Source organism: Trichechus manatus, unplaced genomic scaffold, assembly GCF_000243295.1.
Source record: "Trichechus manatus latirostris isolate Lorelei unplaced genomic scaffold, TriManLat1.0 scaffold00017, whole genome shotgun sequence".
Taxonomy (NCBI): Eukaryota; Metazoa; Chordata; class Mammalia; order Sirenia; family Trichechidae; genus Trichechus; species Trichechus manatus.
In genome coordinates, this window is record NW_004443953.1 from 18,556,797 (window position 1) to 18,567,682 (window position 10,886).

The window sequence follows — 10,886 nt, forward strand, 5'->3', positions numbered from 1 at the left end:
TCCAGCGGGTTTGGACTTTGAGAGCAGGGCGCGGAGACCGCAGAGACTTTAAGAGCGCCTCATTAGCATCTCATTACTTGGTGGGCCCGGCTCGGGACAGCCCCTGCAGGGCGGTGTCCCACGGAGTGGCGCGGCCGGCATCCAGTTCCCGCTTGGGGGCCGGAGACCCTGGTTGAGCCTGGCGGGTCCGAGGAGCCCGAGGGCCGGGGGCGCCTAGTGCCCAGCCGCTCACCCGAGGCCTCGGGCTCCTTCCTGGCGCCTGCGCGACTAGCCCTTCCCCAGCAGACTAGGCGAGGATCCCCGACCCTGGCGCAGTAGCAGCTACACGGACGCCTTCGAGCGCTGGGCAAGAAGCTTGGAGAAGCTGACAAGTCCGAGAGTGGTGCCGGAACGTCTGCCCTCTCCTCGCTTCTCCCACCCGGGTATCCACGGCCCGGATGCCTCACTGTGGATCCAAGCTCGGAATACGCATCCTCTGCCACAGAGCTGCCTCTAAGACACGGGCAAGTGAGGGACAAGGAGGTCTTGCGGGGAAATGAAAAAAGGGGGTTTAAAAGAGGGATAGATCCCCAAAGTTCAAGAATGCCTTAGAGTGAGAACCCAAAGAACTGTCAGCGCTGAAAAGGGCTTGAGGGACCTTTGGGATCAACTTCCTTATATTCCTGATAAAGAAACAGCACTGAAAGTGAAGGGACTTGTCCGAGATCATTCAACAGTTAATAAAACAGCAATTCCCGTTTATTTGGCGTCTGTTATGATCTCAATGCTCAACGCTCGTTTAACCGAAAAAGAAACAGGGTCACAGAGATTCTCATGTAGCAGAACTGGCACTGGGGCCCAGGCCTATCTGGATTCCACTACAGCAGTGTTGACCCAACATGACAAGTAAAAGCCTGGCATTATAAGAAGCTGTTTCTTGTTTAGAAGAAGTGACACTGTTACACTTGAAACATTAACAAAACCAAGAAATAAACAGAAGGGTTGCTCTCCTTGAGATCCAGGGTCAGAAGAGAGCTGGGTGCCCTATGGCTCTCCTGTTCTTCTCACTTTGCGCTTTATCTGGAAACCCTCTGAGACCTGCACACTCACTACTTCCAGCTTCCGCTGAGAAGCAGGTACAAGGGGAAATACCTGCTCTCTGCCTGGAGAAGAGGGAGTTCAGCCAGGTCACATTCAGGAAACTAGGGCAGCCTCCCAGCTGGACCCATCTTAGCTCTTGAGTGTGACTCGGTATTTGGCTTGAAATGAATTTGCTGAATATCATACACACCCATACTTAAATACATAGAATAAAAATGTTCTAAAGTCCACTGTAAATGAGTTACCAGCCTTTACAACCATCCCATTTCCCTTTCATGAGCAGATGACAACCAGCTTCTCCTGCATTTGCAGAGGCCCAACAGGTTCTGGACCTTGACTCAGTGACTTGTGGTTCCAGCCAAACAGGATAATGTGGCTCTCTGAATGGAAAATGGTAAAACTGACTTCAGAAAAGATCACAGATTGCCTCCATTAGCATCTGCCTCCTTTACCATGAGACCAGAAGAACTGGATGGTGTCCAGTTATTACTGAACATTTTAACCAAAGATTCCATAGAAGAATCCTGATCAAAAGGGAGAAAATGCTGAACAGAATTTCACAGTGTCTTGGAATCCAGACTTTCTAGAGCCATGGAGGGTGGATAAGCCCCTGAAACTATTGCCCTGAGATAATATTTAAACTTTAAGCCAAAAATATACCCTGAAGTCATCTTAAAACCAAACAGTAGTTTAGCTTAACTAGTAAAAAAGATCTGCCTTGAGAATTATGCTCTTTTAAGAACTATATGGGATCAAATGGACAACAGCAACTCGAAATATTAGATAGGAACCTTAGTGCGCAATAGGTTTATGTTAATGAGGGAGGGACAACTCAGAAAAGGAGGGTGAGAATCGTTGCACAACTTTAAGAATGTAATCAACGTCACTATGTAGAAACTGTTGAACTGGTATGTGTTTTGCTATGTATATTCTCAACAGCAACAACAAAATAAAACTTAAAGGGAGAAAAAGATCACAGAACAAGAATGATTTCATCAGTGCAAAGAAACTGATGACTTGGAGTTTCATTTTATGCTAATTAAAGATATACACCAGAGCATAAAGCAATGGGGAATATATTGGTCTGGAACCCAGCTGTGGTCAGATTCCAGCTGCTTTGTCTCACACTAGCCACCTGTGACCTTGGAAATCACTGACCACCACTCTGCCGTCCTCTCGTTTCTAAATGAAGGCAGTTTAAATACTAAACCTCCTCAGTCCATTTCAATTCTAAAATCCTATTATTCAATGTTGGTGGCTCCAAGAAATGTCCAGGCTTGAAGACCCAAACTAAGTTCTATTTATAGAACTCTTTAAAAAATGACCCCATTATAAAGCTAAAAGAATAAATTTATTATTTATCTGCAGATATTTCTCTCCTTCATTAGAATCTTTGAAGCATGATTCCCATTATATGTGTACATAGAACTAAAATACTGGCACTGTCACACTGGACAGTTCCTATTGGATCAAAGAAGTGGCTGATGGGTGAAAAGTCAGCTTTCAAAGGATCACAGTCTAATGCTTTTGCAAATAATCATGCCAGCAGTGGCTTCCGTTTATAAACTTGAGTAATTAAGACAGGTTCCCCTTTCACCTAACCCTCGCTGTGTTTCATCTTCTTGCAATGCCATCCTTACCTCCCAACCTCTCATCTTCTGAGCCTGGAGCCAGAAACTAGGTCCCTAGCACTCCGGGTGACATGTCTAAGCCAACGTGTAATATGGCCTTGCACCTGCGAGTCCGTGCATTCAAACAACAAATTGATGGTCCTGGGCCTGGAATTATTGTTGCAGTGTGACCAGACAGACAGGGTTCCTGACATGAAAATAATTACAAACTGAGCCCGAAGTGTACAGGGTGCTATGAAAGAACATGACAGAGTGACTTGATGGAGATTAGGGGATCACAAAGGGCGTCCCTGAGGAAGTAACACTTCAGCTGAATTCTAACAGATCACAGATGACAAGACATTAGTTAAGCGGGTAGGGGGCGGAAACCTTTCAAGGCTGAGAAATCACCACAGCTGGGTGTGTTTAGGGACCAGCAAGGAAGCTGGTGTGACTGGAAGTGAACACAGGGAAGAGGAGCCTAAGAAGCAGCTGGATTGGGGATTTTATTCTAACTGTAGTGGGAAACAGCACTTAAAGATTTTAAGTAGAGACGTGATCATATTTGCATTAATGAGAACGCAAACCCGTTCATTTTGAAAGGTTCTCTGCTTGATGCTAAGGGGGTTATCGTGAGCACAAACAGAATACTGCTTCCAGTGGAGAAAGATGGTGAGGTAGGGGGTGGAGACGATTGGTCAGGCCTTGGCAGGAGTCCAGGTGAGAGGCCATGTAGTCACAGAGGGGATGAGAGAAGTGGAAGGATTCAAAATATATCTTGAGGTGAAAATGGCAGGAGATGGTAATGGATTGGATAGGGGTAGGGGTGGGGGGATGAGGAGGGCCCTATTGACTCCCAGCTTTTTCTTTTGGCTGATTAGGGTGGGTGAATCAAAATTTGGGTCCCTCATTCTTCCCCACTACCTATCTGTATGCTAGGAGCCCTGGTGGTGCAGTGGTTAAGCACTGGGCTGCTAACTGAAAGATTAGTGGTTTGAATCCACCAGCCTATCCATGGCTGTAAAGATTACAGCCTTGGAAACCCTACGGGGCAGTTCTACTCTCTCCTATAGGGTTGACAGGAGTCGGAACTGACTCGACGGCAATAGGTTTGGTTTTGGTTTTGATCTGTATGCTGCTTTTTATTTAAGTACCTTACCCAGAAGTCAAAGTGGAATGATTTCATAAGCTCTAAGATAATACAAGGAACTCTACTCTGAGAGGCTGTAAAGGTTAGAAATACAAATACGTTCAGGATCAGTTTAAATATTTTCTGGTATTTTTGTTATGAGAGTGCTTACATGCCTCAAACACTAAGATTATTGGAAAAATGTACCCAGAAGCCACTTAATCATACTAAAATTTCCTATGAGAGGTAGATTCTAAAAATGCGGACAGTTTTGTTCTTAACTCTAATTTAGCCTAAGGAAGCTTCAGTTCAACTTTTCATTTAACAAGGTTAAAAGCAGCATGAATTAAAACTATAAGCCAAGCTATTCTTTTGGAAAAATCATACTCAAATTCATATTTGATCTAATATTATACACATTAATTAAAAATAAATAATAAATCCATGCTCTAAGATCAAGGAAGTTCCCTTTCCTGCTCAAATTTTATCCTATCTTTCAACACTTCACATTGTACAGTTATCACTTTTCAGATTCACATAAATAAAAAAGCTAAGATGATCCCTTGCTAATGTAATCTAAACGTGTTCAAGCACCTGTATTTTGTGTTGAAAAATGTGATTCAATGCGCTTCAGTTTACAAGCTCTCCTAATGTGGTACATGTTTCAAGGTGAGAATGAAATACGCATGAACACACATATATTCAAGTCTTAACAACAACCTTTGCTGCTTGATTATGTGTAAAGAAACTGAAAGCAAGATAAACAATCACAATGACTTTCAGCTTCTTTTAGAGGGCATTGCTTGGTATCTGCTATTTACAAAAGAAGGGCAAGGGGATTTGTCTAGGGGTCATTACTCCATACCTGCTATTTACAAAAGCAAGACAAAACAAAGGATTTTCTTTCTATTCTTAAGAACTCAGTTTATTTAAGCTTGGAAACTGAGGAGGAAAATTTATCTCATTACTTAAAAATAAGGGTAGAAAAATAAAATAGGTATACTCTAAACTTGTTTTCACTTTAGTAGTAAACTTTCATATAGTTCGTAAATTTCCATTAAGCTTTAAGCCAATTTTAGCCAAAAAGGTCTTATTACATCAATCTGATCATATATAAAGAGAAATCTAGCTTAAAGTTTCAAAAGACTGGTGACACTATGCCCTTCTGGTAGAAGCAGTATAGTGGCATCAGCTGGTCCTATGCCCCAGTTCTAGTTCTGCCTCTTAACTGTGATCTGGGGAAAGTGACTTCATCTCTTTGGGCCTCAATCTTTTCATCTGTAAAACAGGCATATTATTATTACCTTATAGGAATGTCATGAAGATTAAATGTGCTTCAAAAGGGTTACAGGTGTGTTCCAGACACTGCTCCCCTCCACCCTCTGGGGGCCAGTCATGGTCTGAGGTGACTGGAGTTCCCTAAACACAAGGTGCTGTATACATCCTGTTTTTTGTGTGCCATGACATGAAAAAGGTTTGAGAAGCACTAAGATAAGCCAAAAAAAAAAAAAAAAAAAAAAAAATCCACTGCCATCCATTCTGACTCATAGCGACTCCATAGGGTTTCCAAGGCTGTAAATCTCTACAGAAGCAGATTGCCACATCTTTCTCCTTTGGAGTTGCTAGTGGTTTCGAACTGCTGACCTTTCAATTAACAGTCGACTACTTTAACCACTGTGCCCACCAGGGTTCCTTACTAAGATACTGCCCTAAAGCACTTGGTTTCGCTTCTGGCATTTGTAAAGACTCAATATATGGCAGATATTGTTGTTGCTCCAATTTGAGAAAACCTAGAGGTAAGTATATGTAGTGAAAATCTCATTTTATTCCTCAGGATTATTAATACTGCAATACAGGCAGTCCCTGGGTTGTCAACAAGATCCATTCCTGTGTCTTTAAGGTGAATTTGCAGGTAAGGTGGAAGAGGCGCACATAGTTCTTAGTTAGCCTTACTTTAGTGCAAGAAAAAGCTTAAAGCCTTTTCAATGATTTAAAAGCTGCATCTGCAGCAAGTGAAGGTGACTGTGATGAAGAATTTGTTGCAAGCAAAGGCTGCTTCCATTGTTTCAAAGCGAAGGCAAACTTACATAATATTAAAGGACAAGTATGAGTCATCTGTAAGTCGGATGTTCATAACCCAGGGACCGCCTGTATTTAAAACACAAGAAACAAGTGCAGAAAATACACAGGTTAGAGGTGGAAAGGAGAGTTTTAAGAAATATAGGAACGAGCACATGAATAACTTACTTTGATAGTAACAGCTCAAGCCTTCCCAAGGCTAGCCCCCTACTGCAAAAAAAAAAAACACAAAGGAATTCATCTTCAAAAGTGACATGGTGCATTTCAGTAGCCAGAAAGCATAATATTCTACTATTTCCTAAGAAGCACACTTTGTATCTCTATGCTCATTAAAACAATTTAAAAAGTTGCACACATTTAGTAGGAAATAAATTGTGAAACATTGTACCAGCAATGTAATTTCCTAAAAACATATTAGAAACATTTTTACATACATGACATTTCCTTTGTGTACAGCACTCACTGAACTTTAAATTAGGGATTTCATTCAAAAAGGCAGAATGTGTATTTGGTACACAGAACTGATGCTAGATTTATACAGCCGTCCTTTTCTCGCTTCCCTTTGACAGCTGATCAAATAATCTAGAACTCTTCTAGAAGATATTTTATGGCTGGGACTGGTTCTCAAGCTAGAAAACAAACAGGTAGCTTGTGCTGTACAAGACAGTAGCCACTAGCCACATGTGGCTATCAAGTACTTGAAATGTGGTTAGAATGAGTGAGGAACTGAATTTTAACATAAATTTAAAAACTGATATTCATTTCAGTTACTGAAGAAAATTTTAAGTATGTTTGGAACTACTTGAATATGTGAACCTACGGTTTCAGCTGTAAATTTTACGAAACCTATATATGGATGCAGCCCCGATGGTGCAATGGTTAAGAGCTTAGGCTGCTAACCAAAAGATTGGCAGTTTGAATCCACCAACCGCTCCCTGGAAACCCTATGCGGCCGTTCTACTCTGTCACTATGAGCTGGAATCAACTCGATGGAAATGGGTTTGGTTTGGTTTATATACAGATCAAGTATATCTGATGAACATTACATCCACATTGAGATGTACGGTAAGTAGGTATAAAATACACACCACATTTTGAAGACTTAGTATGAAAAAGAATGTAAAATATCTCATTAATACATTTTTATGTTGATTACATGTTAAAATTATAATACTTCGCAAATGTCATTTTAAATAAAATATATTATTAAAATTAATTTCACCTGTTTCTTTTTCCATTTTTAATGTGGCTACTAGAAAAGTTAAAATTAAATATGTGGCTCATATTTATTAGATTGCACTAAGGTAGCTTGTCATAAAGCTAGTTAAACATGCCTTATAAATAGTCATGTAACCATATTTTCTGATTATCTAGCTATCCAATGTGAGTAGTCAAAAATTCATTTACTTTAATACCAGGTACACTTCCTGGAGAAAATGTGGGCCAGTAAAAATTTCCATTTTAAGAATAAGCTTAAACAGTTTAAAAGACTAAATCAAGAACCTGAAATAATACTTCGGGTATAACTGTATTTGTAAAATTTTTATCTGTGCTCTAGTCAGGTCTGATTTAACATTACTTTGACACACATAAAACATATCATTTTGGAAATTTCATGAGTTACATACAACAATATATAACTTGGCAAATATGCAACATAAATGTGTTCATCCTCTCTCAAATTTGAAGAATTCTCTATTATTTTAATCCCCCAAAACACTTACTTGATTTGAGTGAAATCAAAGATATTGGAAACAAGAAAACAAGTAACTGATGTAAAGATTGTTAACTCTAGGGAAGGTCATCCCTACTCTCCACCAGCATCTTGTTAATTCAGATATCCTATTGCCCACCTTTTTTGGGGGATTTTCTCAAAAATTCTCAACTAGTTTACTTGAGAGTATATAAGTGGTCAGAAAAGTGCTCAATAAAATACCCTGAGCTCTAAAATTTAACCCAAACAAAATCTTTTGGTGATTACTTAAAATCATAACATGATTAAAGACACATGCTGGCTACAAAGTCTCTGAGGCCCAAAATTATTTTTAAGATTAGGAGAGGACATTTACTTTCAAAAATACTGTCTCCAGGAGGTGGGGTCAAGATGGCAGAGTAGTCAGACATCTCTTACAACAAAGACCCGAAAAAGCAAGTGAATCGATTATATATGACAATCTAGGAGCCCTAAACATCAAAGGCAAAGCTGAGGAATCTGACTGAGTGGCAGAGGGAGGAAGAGATGGTTCAGAAGCAGCGAGGAGCTGCCAGACTTGACCTGGTGGGCACCAGAACCCTGTGGGCAGATTGGCTGGTGTGCTCAGTAAGGCTGGCAGTGGCATTCAGGAAGGGTTTTCCATGTCGGGAGAGATTGAGCAGTGGAGAGTCTACTCAAGCCTCCAGAACCAAAGTGGCACTCAATCAGCAAAAGATACGTACATATGTCTAACCTACTGCACAGATCAAAAAACACTGTTTGGGAAGAACTTCTCTCCAGTTTACCGGCTCCGTCCCTGCTCTGCACCAAGTCCTGGCCAGGTTTCAGCAGCTTCAGCAATTGCCACATCCTCTGGGCTGGAAGTGGGGGCTGTCACGTGCCCTGAGACATTCTTCTGGCCTTGGAGAGGGAATTAACAGGAAAAAATAATCTGTCAGCTTCCCTAAGCTGGGAACTCAGGGCAGCCACAGCTCCCAAGGCACAGGCATAAGGGATTCACAGACTTTGACTGGCTTTCAACCCTGCATAGACCTGTGTGTGCCCATTTCAACAGCGTAGGCCCTCATTAGCACAGTACAACAGGGTATATACCTGAAGCCCAACTTCAGCTATATCAGCTATATGGTTGAGTGGCAGGTTTGTCACATCTGACACTGCTCATTAAGCAGGGTCCTCACCTGCCCACATCAGGGGCCTGAGGACTGCTGGCTCCACCCATGGCACTGCCACCTGTGATAGGAGTCCAAGAATAAGTAGCACCTCCCAGTCCATACAGCCAACAGCACTGGGTGCCCATATTCAGGCTACAGAACCCACTCACCTACACACTCTAGGGAACAGGGACAAGCTTTACTCCCACTCAGGGACAACCATCAGCCCCCTGCTTTGCTCAGCGTGTGACCCCCTACTGCAGTCAGATACCTGTGCCTATTCTAATCACCCCTGCCCGTCTAGGACTGTAGGTGACAGCCTACACACATACTTGGTGACCGACTACCTGGACACCTGAGCTGAAAGCACACAAGAAAACTAAACGGACTCCTGGGATCACATACCTAGTAATAGATCTAACCACCTGGTGACAGGACATTAGAACTTCAAAGGCGCCAATAATCAAACTAGCTCACACAAGCAGCCTATATGGGAATATCAAAACAAAACAAGAAACTAGGACACAGTAAGCAAACATTAAATAAATAAATATAATAACTTATTGATGGCTTGTAAATAATAGTCAATATCAAACCACATAAAGAGGCAGACCATGATGGTTTCAGCCAGCTCCCAAAACAAAGAATCAAGAAACCTTGCAGAGGAAGACAACTTATTGGAATTACCAGAGGTAGAATACAAAAGATTAATATACAGAAATCTTCAAGAGATCAGGCAAAACGTATAACAGGCCAAAGAACATACAGACAAAGCAATAAAAGAACTTAAGAAAGTTAAACAAGAGCATACTGACAAATTTAACAGACTGCAAGAATCCACTGAGACACAGCAAACAGAAACCCAGAAGATTAACAATTACAGAATTAGACAACTCAATAGAAAGTCACAGGAGCAGAACTGAGGTAATGGGAGTCAGAATTAGTGACACTAAAGATAAAGCACTTGACACCCATGTATTTGAGGAACACTCAGATAAAAAAATAAAAAAAATAAAGAGACCCTAAGAATTATGTGGGACTCTATCAAGAGGAATAACCTACGAGTGACTGGAATACCAGAAGGGGGGCGGATAACAGAAAATACGGAGAGAATTGTTGAAGATTTGTTGGCAGAAAACTTCCCTGATATTGTGAAACATGAGAAGATCTCTATCCAAGATGCTCACTGAACTCCACACAAGGTAGATCCCAAAAGAAAGTCACCAAGACAAATTATAATCAAACGTGCCAAAACCAAAGATAAAGAGAATTTTAAGAGTGGCTAGGGATAAACAAAAAGTCACCTAAAAAGGAGAGTCAATAAGACTAAGCTCCGACTACTCAGCAGAAACCATGCAGGCAAGAAGGCAATCTGATGACATATATAAAGCCTTGAAGGAAAAAAATTTCCAGCCAAGAATCATATAGCTAGCTAAACTGTCTCTCAAATATGATGGCGAAATTAGGGCATTTCCAGATAAACAGAAATTTAGGAAATTTGCAAAAACCAAACCAAAACTACAATAAATACTAAAGGGAGTCCTCCGGTTAGAAAATCAGTAACATTAGACAACGACCCAAGACTAGAACACAGGACAGAGCAACCAGATATCAATTCAGATAGGGAAGCCACAAAAGTAAATCAAAGCTAAAACACTGAAAATAGGGAAACAGAAGTCAGTATGCAAAAGATGACATTAAAACAAAAAAGAGGGACTTAAAAAATGTAGACATAGATTTTTCATATGGAGAGGAAGTCAAGGCGATATAAAGAAATAAAAGACTGGTATAAACTTAGAAAAATAGGGGTAAGTAATAAGGTAATCACAAAGGAAACTAACCATCCTACTAGTCAAAATAAAAAACTAGAAAAATATAAAAACTCAGCAAACACAAAATCAACAACAATGAAAATACATAAAAATGACTCAGCAGAAAAAATTAAGTGGAACAAAGAAACTGTGAACAATAAACAAAAAAAGACATCAAAATGATAGCACTAAACTCATACCTATCAATAATTATGCTGAATGTAAATGGACTAAATGCACCAATAAAGAGACAGAGAGTGGCAGAATAGATAAAAAAACACGATCCATGTATATGCTGCCTACAAGAGACAC